Genomic DNA, 13,190 nt, shown 5'->3' on the forward strand with positions numbered 1-13,190 from the left:
CACATACTTGTTCAAACAACAAGAATGCAACCAGTTGATTTTGTGTACATTATCTCTCTTTAAACTAGAAACAACTCACCTAATTAAGGCCTTTGGCACGACCACAAAATGAGCAGGACCACACTACTGAACTGCAGCTCTGAAACATTTAATTTCAAGTACATGAGTAGTCCTACTGTGAAACTTATTATCAAGGTTATCCAATATTTTAGAGCATCAATCTCTGGCACTCCCTAGCAATGCTGATATATGTCACCCACTTCTCAGCCATCCTTAGCCTACATTCAGCCCACAGGGCTGACACGTCCTGCAAGAGAATAACTAGTAACTATGAATTTTCTCATTTAAATAAATGTAGAATTCTGTATTTCCTTCCTTGAGCCATTTGATACATAACCGATACCCATGATTCTTCAAGTTCTAATATTTCAATTCTATTGCTTCTGCTCAGGCAAAAGCATAGTTTGACTTTAAAAGCAGTTTATTTGTTAATATAAAGAAAGATATGTTAGGATCTAACCATTTCAGCTACCTAACAAAAGGTTCTCCAGCCCACTACTTTTGAGAGTCCCACAAACATGCTGACAGTTTTGCTCTAACTTTTCAAGAACAAAGATCACTAACATGTCCTCACAACTCGAAAGTTATAAAATATTTTATCTCATATACAACTAAGTGAAAATTACCCTGCAACTCCATTCTTCAAGCTGTTCTGCAAACATAGACACCTGATTTCTGAGCAGCCCTATAGGAGTATGTGGGATGTCTCAAATTACACCAGCTTATTCTTTTATTCAAATTCATGTATTCTAATAAAAGTACATATTGATTGCCACGTCTGCATCTGCAAAAGTGTTCTTTCTAAAAATCTGTAATTGATTTAAGAGTTCATATTCACCCTGGGATCCTGAAAATAAACCAAGACCAAAAAAATATTATTAAGCCTGTCTAAGAATCATTCTTATCTGGATACCTTTAAAATACTAGTGATGATTCATATTTCCCTACTTGTAGGAATGTTCTCTCCAGAAAAATAACCATTGTATATACAGAGTGAAGCAAAGAAAAAAACCAGTATTTTCATCAAAAATTAAAAGATAAAAACCTGTATATCTGAGTACTTTAGGTACAGAAGAAAAACATACCCTAGCTATTTCAGACAAGTTATTGGGGTTGTTCATCTACTAAATCTTATAATATGCATATAATTGCTAGGAAACCTTACTTTAAAATAGCTAACCACTGTGTTTTAAAAAAAAAAAAAAAAAGGAATACTTACTTTAGAAAGTAAAAAGGTAAGCAAGAAATATTTCTCACGTATTAAAACTTTATATACATTTTCCAGAAAAAATTCTGAAGTGCAGACCTAAAGGAGAAAACTTCATTGTTGTGAATGTCCATTTCTTGAGGAAGTGCACAGCATTTTAATACAAAAATATTTATATTAAACTTTCACAAATCTCTTAGCTGGAATCCAAGTACAATTAAGAAGCTAGACAGCACACTCTGGCAGTCTGGGTTTAGGTCTTGGAATTTGAAAGTTCTGACCCTGGTTTCAGTCCAACCATGACAGGTCTTTGGGTAAGGCACATATACTTCAGCAGTACAGATAAGATTATGTTAAGGAACACAAATACTAGTTTTAATAGCCAAGTTCTATTAGCAGTCTAAAACCATTTAATCCTAAATATTTAAAGAGGTTCACTGACTCATTCGAATGTAAACATTCTTGTAGATTCTCTCTCTAGGAACTTGGCAAGCAAACAAAAATTTTCAGAACTCCACTTAGTATTTCCTCCCACTTAATTTGAACATTTATGAATCTCATCTGCTGAATCAAAGGTCTGTCTGGAGCTTCTTCCCCAGGGACTCTAACCACAGGCTTAGAAAAGATTAGGAGGAAAAAGTCACAGGAAAAAGGGACTTGCTGACATCTTCAGGGAAGGAACCCAACCTTCTCTGATATTCTTGATTTCTCAGCAGTTTCCTACCAGAGTAGTCATGAAATGATGCTAACTTGCCCAAGTGATTTTGCAGGAGAGGACAGGCCAGTAACATTGTCGACAGTTATTCCTACTGAACAGGTCACATTCCCTTTCTAGGAAAACTATTTTCAAAATTATCTTCCTTCTCCACGTACTGTGAAATGTCACTACTCCATCCAGTGCTGACAATAAATTGACAGAACTCAGCTTGTCATTCATTCTTCCATTGATGCAGAATTTTCCATTACCAAGAGAAACTGCAGACCTTGAGAAACAGTAAGTAGTTGTTTGAAAAACTGCTAACTCCAACTAAAGCATAGTCTTCTCTCCTTCCCTTCTGTTTCTTGACACCAGACTGTGACTTCTCAGCTCCTGAATGAAAGCTCCACTGGCTGCGTACTAGTTGCAAGAGCGAATCTACATGCAGTTTAGAGACTAGATCCAAGAAACTCTGACAGACTGGGATATTTACAGCCTGAAAGACTGACATTCTTGCCCTCTTACCTTGCAAGGTAGGTAGCTCCTACAGAAATTTCTAATTAGAATGATCTAAGACAGCTTTATTGTCTCAATCTCCAGCGACAAAACTTTAGCCAAAAACATCTTGTCAGATGCCACCTCTCTTTTGGCATGACATCCAGTTCTACCCATTGGCTCCAGGCATGAACCTCCAGCATGACCCCACTGAAGTTTTCAGAGGTTCATCTACATGCAGTATGCTCTATTGGAGTTAGATGCTTGAAACCTATTTGCAAAGGCCTTTTTTTCAGTAATGCCATCAAACCCAAAAGGAAATTGGTTGCCAAGAATAAAAGCAGTGAAGGATAAGATGCAAACAACACACTAAAGAAAACATGGGCACACAAAAAGCAAGGAAGATAGTAGGAATACTGTTCTGTTACTCATCCTTAGCACCATCCTTCACTGCAGGTTCAATACCGCTGTGATAAAGAGCAAATACATCAGGGAAAAACATTTTGAAAGAAGTGAGAAGACAGGAAAGAAAACAGAAGGCATGATTGTTCAATTCTCCAGTGGTTTAAAAATAAGTGTTAGGGTCTGGTGTGAAATTTCTGATCTAAGTGACAAAACCACTTTGAAAAATCATATGTAGATTCCTGAGACACCTTCCCCTCACCTCCAAAAAAACCCACACCTTGGGGTTTTGGGCTAGCAAGACAATTTGACTAATTTGAATTTTATAAAATCATCTAGAACTTTCAAAAGTCCTGTATGATGGTAGGACACACTGCTCATATTAGGTTTCTTTATTTCTCCCATTCCTATTCCAATTACTTTTTTTCCCCTTAGAACTGCTGTTTATCACCATCATTGATGTAGAATAGTGTATTGTTTACCAGCGAGCAGCAACAGTGGAATTGACTGAAAAAATGCATCATCACCCACCAGAGGGAAAATGTTTAAACAGAAGAAAAAAAACCCCTCAAATTCTTTTCTCATTCTACAAACCCTACAGTCATCTCAAAAAATAATTTCAAAGCTTTGGCTATCCATCTACTTGACTGAAAAAAAAAAAAAGATTTTAATAAAGTGACTAACAACTAATAAGAAAGACAAACTATTTAACAAATGAAAGCCAGAAATACGAAGACTAGAAAATAGTAATGAATTTCATACTAAAATTATGCCTCTAATAGACTTACTGAAATGTCAAGGTCAGCAGCTAAAAAAGACTGATAAGAAGGTGTCAATCAAAAAATATTTTCACTTAAAAATATTTACCCTTCTTTCTATAAGTGCAAAAATACCTTTTGAAGGCAATCAAGTATTTCAGATCACGGAAACAATGCAAGAACTACCTTCAATGCTGAAAAACATTATAGGAGGATGCTGGAGTAATTTTCACATAGTTAGTGGTTTACTTCTGCAGTTAAAGAAAAAAAAAATAATAAGCATTATCTCCAGACCTTGAAGTGAATTAAAATAATCAAACATTTTGTTAGAGAGTCTCTTGGGAAGAGGATGTCATTCCTGTATCTAAATCTAACCTAATGTAACCTAAATTTAACCTGAGATGCTGAAGAAAACCATTTCTTTGCATTTTTTAATGAGGCTGATCCAAGATTTTCAGGTAAGTAACTTGAAAAGATCCTTCTCTTTGCTTAGCCAAACTCTAAACACACTTCAGTTCCTGTAATCCGTACATACAGACAAATGTAATAAAATACAACTGATGCAATTGTTAGCTCTTGTCTATTTTAAATGCCACACAAAATTTAATTTACAATATAACTGATTTGGTAGAATTGAAATTTATTCTTCATTTTGACCTTCTGATGTGAGAGTTCAAGGAACTAGCTTTAGGGAAACAAAAGTATTCCAAAGATTTGGTTTTAAAAGAACTTTATTAAAAATATTAACCATGTAACAGAACCAAAGAATTCAAAATAATGCAAATAAATATGTGAAAGAAACAGCTATTATATTTTTATAGACTTAAGGAATCTTAGTACAGAAAATATTAAAGCTTTAAGAATTTAAGAAACACTAACAGGTCTTCAAGTTGTTCAGGATAAACTGTGTACAAGCTTCAGATGTTAGGTGGCATTGCACTTGCACGTGGGAGCCCGACTGGACATCAGTTCAATGCCACAGGAACAGCTGTCTGGGAAGAACCGTTCTGTTACTATGTAATCAGAAATACTATGCTGCATTAACAGAAAAACAGCACACAAAGGCACGTATTTTGTTATGCCCCCTCTAAGTAAATCTGACCTAGCCTAAATTGTTAGCAGTCTGCAGTTACCTGATCCAGCCAAACGTTGAGCCATACATCAGGTCTAGCTGTTGGTTCTTTGACTTCACAGACTGCTCTAGCTGTTAAAGAAGAAATATTCACAGCTTCTACAGTTCTAACCTTTAATCGCTTCCTTCTACATCCAAGGAAGTCATTCTAGCCTCATTTACACTAAAAGCTTTAATTTATAAAATATATCTCCTAAAACATTCTAAGCCTTAATAAAAAAATCTAAACATAAGCATTACTAAAACCACACCTGGCTCTCTTTTCTACAGTCCTTGCTTACTTCAGTTTAGCACAGTCTTTCTGCACATCGGAGCCTTGGTCCATGGTAAGGGCTCCTGCCTACAGCTGAGAGGGCTACGTGTTGGGTCACCAAAATAAGAGTTTTTTCAAGACGGATGTCTCGCACAGTTCCAGCATGAATCTGGCTGTAGCTACGCTTCCCTGTAACATTGGGCACTTGCCAGAGTACTTCCCATGAACCCAGCATGCAACGCCTGGGTGGGTGGGAGGATGGTGCAATCTCTCCCTCACACAAAGTCAGAATTCGCCTAGGTAAATACATCAAACACATACATATAAATGCATATATTTAAAAAAAAATATATATATGCACACACATATATAACAGTATTACACACCTGGAGCTGAGAATTATCATAGTTTAAACTTTTATAGTTATAGCTGTAAAGATACCGTATGTTATAGCAGAGAGAGATACAATAGTAAATAAAGTTAGCCCACTTCCTCTATGAGTAAATGACTGTGTAACTGTCCATCTGGGTATTTCTTTAACAGCCTTCTGATACTGGAACTGACCAAAGTTAAGTGACGAGAGCATCGGATTAAACATAACACATAGAGGTTACCCAACTCTTAAAAAATAATTAAGAGACAAAATGTTATTCTTTGTGGTATAAATTTAAGCATCTAATAGCAAATCTACCCACTGCAGTAGCCTCCTCCAAACTGCAACAGATCATATGCATCATGATGCCAAGGTCATTTTACCTCAATTTTATCACTCCATGGTCTTATTTCTATTCTTGTTTTTACTTACATGATTAAAGAAGCTTTAAAAAACAACCACCTGTAACTAACTCAGAACTACTTTTGTCAGTTCTCACTTTAGAACTGCACTTTATCTTTTGTATTTTTCTTTGTTTATCCATCCTCTTTCTAGTCTTTATTCCTAAAACCCTTTTTAAGATAGGTAAAAGTTCTTTTCAATAGACCTTTTCTCATTCTTTGGATATAAATTCCAAACAGATTCTACCTTTGGCACAAAACAGCTTCATACCTTCCTTGTTTCTAGGGCCCTCAGGACTCCAGTACAACTAACATCACTAATTAATCCTCTTGATTTTTCAAAGCTTGCCATTCTAAATTTGAGAATTTCAAGCCTGTATCTGTTTAGTTTTCTGCTTTATTTCTATTTATAATATCTAATTTAAAATATGATCCAAGATCACAACCTGACTAATAAACCAGCTCTTTTCAGAATTTTCCACACTACTGAGAGCAAATCTAAAGCAATTCAGTGTTTATTTGGTAAGCTTACAGCAGTTGTATGTAAGAACAACTGGATTGCTCTATGTCCTTCCCAAATGATGCTGTTATCTGTATCTAAGAAAGAAATCCATCTGTGACATAATTCCTGATAGTTTCTCAGTGCTATCCTTGCCCAAATCCAACTCTTGTGGTCTATGGCAGACACCATCAAAAGCTCTTATAATTTTCTTTTCTCAAAGCAATGATACACTTGACTCTTTTTTTAATCCACACAATCACTTCCTGTTACTTTACAGTCCGTCACATCATTCACATCCCGTGTCATCCCTGTCACATTTATTTCTCACATCTGGACAGTATTAGCTCCCCTACCCCACACTCAGCAGGATCATTATTTCTCCATGTTTCCCTTACCCCATGTCTGCTTTCACATCCTTCAACATTAGGTCCAGCCCAAATGGTTTCCGATGGTGCAGGAACACAACTGTCTACAGACTTTACTCAGTTCATAACCTGGAGTAAAATTTCTTTTCAATTTGTGCCCTCTCTTTTTATTCACCAATATCAGAAATTTAATCTCCGAAAGGAATTATGATGCAATCCTCCCATCTCTCACACATTAACAATCCTTGGTTTCTCAAGGATTTTCTCTTCCTTAAAGATGTAACTGGCCATCAAGCTAAGCTCGTCTAATGTCTAACCTACAGTTTGCACATAAATTGCCTAATTTTCTTCGTGATTCTTCCCCTTATTTCTTGTTTATGGCACTGTGCAAAGATCGGTCATACTTCATGCATGTTTACATATAGGGCGAGAGAAAGCAAGTCAACATTCTCAGCTGTATTAAACAAATGCCTTTCTTTTTACCCTTCACACCTCCTCCACGCGCTTGCGGACAGACCGCTCCAACACGGTACAAACTTAACCCCTGACAAAAGCTGAGAACCCCCTGTTATCAGCCATTTATAAACCAGGTGCCTGGGGAACGCCCCCCAGGGGACTGCCACGCCACACCGGCCCGGCGGCCCCCCTCCCCAGCCATGGCCACACGGCTCCCCCGAGAAGGAAAGCCCCCCTGCCCCCCCGCAGGGCTCCGCGCCGAGGCCCCCGTAGGCCCCGGGCCCGGCGCCCCCGCGGTGTCCGCCCCGGCCCGGCCCGGCCCTTCCCCCCTTTCCGCCCGCGGCCGGCGTGAGGCGGCGCGGGGCGGGGCGGGGCGGGGCGGGAGCGGCCGCCAGGCCCCGCGTAACGGTCTGGCCCGGCGGCCGGCCCACAGCAGCGGGGAGGCGCGCAGGGCTCCGCTCTCCTCAGCGGGGAGGCGCGCGGGGCTCTGCCCGCGGACAGGGGAGCGGGGGGGCGGGGGGCGGCGGCGATCCCCTTCCTCCGTAGCTTACCTTCCCCACTAGCGGCCGCGGCGACGGCTCCTCCTCCCTCCAATGAGACAAGAGAAGATGCCGCCGCGCTCAGGCGCCTCCTCAGCCGCGAAGGGAGGGAGGGAGCGGGAGGGGAGGAGGGCAGGGGGTTAGCGCCTCCCAGGGATCCACCTACTGCAGCAGGAGCGTGGAGAGCGGCGGCCTCTGTCCTGCGGGCGCAGCGCGGACACGGCTGTGGAGGAGGCTGCCGGCGCCACGCGGCCTGGCCCGAGCTGCGGAGCTGGCGGAGTGCTGCGCTCCTGCTGAGCTGAGGCCAAGGGGAGCCCTGCTGGGTCTCCTCTGCCATGGCCTGGCTTTTTGGATGGTATGGCCGCCTTGGGAGGACTTAGATGCTCTGAGTGAGCACAGCATAGAGGGAGATAACACCTGTTTCCACCAAGCTTCAAGCTGTTGTCTGGGCCTAAATACGTGTGAAGACAACACATAGTGAGAGACACATGGTCAAAGACCACTGTTAAGGGCATGTCAAATATTGCTATGCTGTTTCAAAGTGCAATCATTTATTTTTTTTTCCCCAAGGGAAGTGAGAGGATAGAAGTATTTTTCTATCTCTCACTAAGATTTATGTTTAAAATGAAGGGCTCCCAAAGAGGATAAACTTGAAAAGGTTTCCTAAAAGCAACAAGCTGTCTGTTTGGCTTCCTTATGTCTCTTGAGTGTGATAATACCCTGCCATCTTGCCATGGTACATGTTCAGAGACCTTTGCTGTGGTATCCAATGATACTGTTAACGTTATTGCTATGGAAACCTTATTCAGAAGGAGAAAGTTTGCTCTGGGGCTAAGGAACTAACTTTCTATCAAAAATTTAATTCCTTTATCACCTGGGGATGGTCTCAGTTTTTCTGGTGGGAGTGACAGCCTTGTAAGGATGTTCTGATATTTTAAAGATTGATGTACTTGGGTACAAGACTGGATGTCCAAAAATGAGGTTTGTATAAGTACCTATAGCAAGAACTTGTCCTTATAAATACCAGAGGAGTAGAGACAATGTGATCTCCGTACTTGCTGCATTGCATGACAGTCTAATGTGATACACTGCACGTGCCTTGCATCCTATTCTTCACATACATAATGCATGAAGTGCCTGTACAGCTGTACCGACTGCCTGTGCTCTTCCCTAATGTTCTCTGCCACTGACTGTAGTGTTCTGTGGAGTCACTATCACCTTTTAGTTTGTCAACTATCTTTTACACTTCAGAATGCATTCAACTTCCTATGCACACATCCTGAATGCGCTGTAATCTGCAAAGGGTGTATGTTTTCTGTTTTATTGGCTCAGTCACTTTGGTTCTTCCAAAATAAAATTGAGAGTATTTTTTGCTAGGCGTGGTTTCTTCATTTGAAAGAGATATCCATAATGATTTGTGTAGAATGTGGAATGGAAGATAATTTTGGGAGCACTGGACCCAGTAAGGACTATATGTGGTGCCCGATAGTTTTATTTTCCCTTTATGTAGAATAAAATGATCACTCTATAATGATGACTCTATAACACAAAGCAACTTACTGTCTGTTACCATGTTCCCTTCTCAGTTTTCTGTTTTCCTAAATGCAGTTCAGGGGGAAAAAACTTGCTGCCTTTCAGATGTATGTGTAAATATAATGATATACCTGATCATTTCAGTCAAGCAGACAGTGGTAACAAGACCCAGTGGAAGTTGAAGCTATTCATTTTCAGACTGGCAGTAAAGCAAAGAGTAATTGTCCCCTAAAACAAGTTTCATCTTGAGCTGTGAGCTGTTTATTGATTCTTTAGTGCACATTTTAAAAGAATTTTGGATATTTTTCTGAAAGTTATGCTCTATGTAACTCAAGGAAGTGCTGTGTACTGTGTTAGGCTGAAGGTCGCACTTAGAATCAGTGGAACAGATGGTTGATATTTGACCCACTGAAACAAAGTGCAGTTTAATACAGTGAAGTCCTTAAATCTAGAAGCAATGGATGTAGATCTACAAGCAGAGAAACTGCTTTCTGGAACATTTAGCTAAAGGATTGAGGTCAGTGAACAACAACTGAAAGTGTAATGTCAGAGGATGTAGAAGTGAAAAAGGCTAATGTTATTCCTGAAGATATGAAGAGAGGAATCAACAGTAGTTAAAAGGTAATTTGCCTCCAGTAATTAGTATTTTAAGCCAACTAGCGGGACACTGCATATAATGCTACTATACGTTTTGAAAGAGAAGTCAAAAGTTGGATTGTTAATTTAAAATTCTAATTACATTATCTTAGTGCTGCCCTGCTCTGTTCCTTGCTACTTGCCTTGTTAATCTATGCTTTATTAATAGTCTACTACCATAAACTAAAATAAAATTAGCAAAAAATGCTAGTAGTGTAAAATTAGTAGTGCTAGCCTTTCTTCAGTTATTTTTGTTTCTAACCTTCTGACAGATGTGTATGATTTGACAGCTACACCAGTCAAAAACAGAGGAGAGGAGATATTTCCGTAGCTTCTGATAATATGTAGGACATTTCAATCAGAATGTCTTTCCTTATAGACGCTCATAGCTGTGGATCTTACTCAAATAATAGAAGGGAAAAATTCATTGCCATATGCGGTGACAACTTTGTTCACAGTAGTTAGCAATGGTTCTCTATCCAAATGAATGTATTTAATAAACCTCTGTAAAGTCTGTCATGGGTCCAGTTCTTTCCAATATTTTAATTAATGAACTGGATGATACTCATTACATTTTCGGTTGATGTAAGGCTGGGAAAGACTGGCAGTGCACTGGAATGCAGCCTAATTTTAGCTAATAGAGTAGCATCATGTCATTGCAAAACAGGTAAACATCATACTAGGATGTTTAAAAAGAGTATCTTAACATAGAAAAGAAACATTGTCCTTTTCTTGGTTCTGCAAAAGTTTCAAAGGAATATTATTCCCAGTTATGGGAGCTACAGAACTGTTGTGGGAAGTTGTGTGTTTCAAGAAAGTTGTGAAGCAAATAAGTAGTTCAAGGAAGGTTAAACTTAATAAACAATTAAAACAGAGCTGGGGACAGACTGAAGGAATAGGGCTTCTTAGGCTGAAGAAGAAAGGACTAAGGGAAAAGAACATTTTGAAGAATGTAAAATTCTATTGCAAAGAGGTAAGCGAATTTTGTTTTTCCCTTTATGATCAGGAGAAAAATTGAAGTAAAAGAGATTCAGCTTTGGCAATAAGGAAAACTGCTCTCACAGTGATGATAATGAAGTTGGGAATAGATTGCCCTGTGGTGTTATAGTTTTCATAATTTGAGATTGTGTAGCAGAAGCATAATAACTTTTGTTGATCCTATTTCAGGTCATGGAAGTTGATCAGGTGACCTGTTGAAGCCCTTACCACTTTTAGGATTCTATCATTAGTTCCATTTACTGTACAGGAAGTTACAAAATATTTGCAATAAAAGTGATACAACCCATAGTTAAAATAGGAACAAATAGCAGTTTTTAATCAAAGCAAAATGTCTTTCATGTAAATGCTTATTAATGGAAAGGTTACTTGACAATAACCTAATTATTCATAATATTCAAGTGGTTTTAGTAGCTGAATTCCCTTTAAAAACCCATCGAAATTCACTATTCTTTTTTTGGGGGTGAATGTTTTGAGAATGGAATAACAGACTACAAGTTAGTCTTCACACAGCTGGTAAAGCAACAAATCTAGAAAGAATCATATTTTGCTTCTGTATTCAGTAATGTCTTATAGGTTGGTCCTGGCAAATCTTTGTTTATATCAAAATGTCAGTTTTGTTGTGACTTTGTGATACTACTCATTATGTTTACAGCATCATTTTTTTCCTAGTTTTGAAAAGTCATGATTATGGAAATGTAGTTTTTCATTATTTTTGTTTTGAGTAAACATTTCAGTAGATAATCCCTGGCTCCTCTTCCCCTTGAGAGCTCTTTTGACATCTTCAGTAGTACTGGTTTTCAGTCTAATTAATCCTTTTTGATCTTTTCAAGACATACTAACAGAAATAATGTTTCACTATCAGTCTCAGTGAGAGAAGGAGCAGGGCTTCACTACTCACATGACTGCATCGCTTAGATACTGCATGTGAAAAATTTGCCTTAAATTGTTTTTTAATGTTTGAAGTTCAAATGTTAGTGAATGCCCATGTAATTTCTGAAAGCAATTTTCTTTTTAAATTACTTCATACTATGTACAAAGAAGAAAACAGGACAGAAACTAGAACTGTGACTATTACCATTTTCTATAAGCACTATTATTTAATTCCTTGCAAAGATGCTATTTCTAGCACCACAAACATTGTTTTTCCCACAAAAAATGTTACAGACAGGAAATGTTTTGGATAGTGTAACAACATTTCCTGATAAACATTTTATCACAGCTTGATAACCATTTCCTGTTGGTAGGATTTGTTTTAACTATTGTCATTTTGTTGTCTTTCTTGCTATAATTAACACACATATGTGATCTGGTTAAGTGTGCTTATCCTGTCAGACAAAGGTTGCCGCAAGTCAGGCATTTAGTTATAATGTGATGCAAGATTTTATACTGTCCATTTCCCTTCATTTAGACTTTGTCTGGAGCAATAAATGAAATAGCAATAGACATGCAGCATTCTGGGAACTGGGAATTCTCAGAATGGTGGAAGTTCCTCAACATTTCAAATAAAGCATTGTCTGCTGTGGTCTCAGTCATTTCGGTAAGCTTCTAAAATAGCTTTAGATGAGAAGGTGGGACTTCATATAGGATCTGATTGTTTGATGCAAACTTGAACTTGAATTGTCCTGGAAGGGTATCAGAAAAAATTTGGCACTTTCTAAGGAGCTTTAAGGCATTGTCCTTGCAAACTAATATTAAAATGAGACTATGTTCAAGAATTTTACTCTATCAAAATGTCATGTTTTCAGTCAACAGAACCACTTTTGCCATTTTTGGAGTTACCTACTTTAGTGATAAGAGACAGGCAGGATCACTTACATATCACTGATTCTGGTTCTCATTCACACAAAGATTGGAGGCATATTTCACTATGCCTCTACTAAATAGTAGATGGCCAGGACGCAGCCTCTGGCTCTGAAGCCTAGAGGCATAGCTAGCTCATGTCCATATTATTTAGGGTTGTATTTCCCTTAAGATCAGACTGGCCAATCGACACTACATAGCTCTTGTCCCTGGAGCTCCTCTGTGCTATTTAACATCCTGTGGCCTTCAGACATAATACTTATTTATGTTTGCAGGGGTTTTTTTCAGTTCATTGTGTTTGACAGTGACTGTTTATTACCTTTTGTTTAAAAGTTTCAACTCCACAGTTTCTTCCCCACAGTTTTTCAAGAAAAGTAAAATTAAGTCACATTACTGAAAGCATGTAGTGTTTGAGAGTGCAAAGCTTGCTGAGGTAGCATTGAGGGAATCAGTAGGGAACAGACTTGGAGCAGTGTTGTCCATAGAGCCCACTGGAAATGATGCTTGGTGTGCACTGTCCCTGAACGGTGTTAGCTGGCACAGGCCAAGTCTGCTGGGAAGTCAGCTAACAAGCAGTCTGGA

General features: G+C 38.8%; 1 protein-coding gene across 5 annotated transcripts in view; it reads right to left on the bottom strand.

Annotated features, from left to right (window-relative positions):
- Positions 1–7,931, bottom strand: part of LOC141939608 (RCC1 and BTB domain-containing protein 2) — a 36,511-nt gene extending 28,580 nt beyond the window's left edge. For 3 of the 5 annotated variants that reach the window (XM_074859675.1, XM_074859676.1, XM_074859670.1), the window contains exon 1: positions 7,653–7,931. The gene's annotated coding sequence lies outside the window, so the exon portion shown is untranslated. Of the gene's footprint in view, positions 1–1,279; positions 1,303–4,498; positions 4,612–7,652 lie in introns of those variants that run through there. The other 2 variants (XM_074859671.1, XM_074859672.1) reach the window with 2 other exon arrangements.
- Between the last annotated feature and the right edge of the window lie 5,259 nt (positions 7,932–13,190).

This window comes from Strix uralensis, chromosome 2, assembly GCF_047716275.1.
Source record: "Strix uralensis isolate ZFMK-TIS-50842 chromosome 2, bStrUra1, whole genome shotgun sequence".
Classification (NCBI taxonomy): domain Eukaryota; kingdom Metazoa; phylum Chordata; class Aves; order Strigiformes; family Strigidae; genus Strix; species Strix uralensis.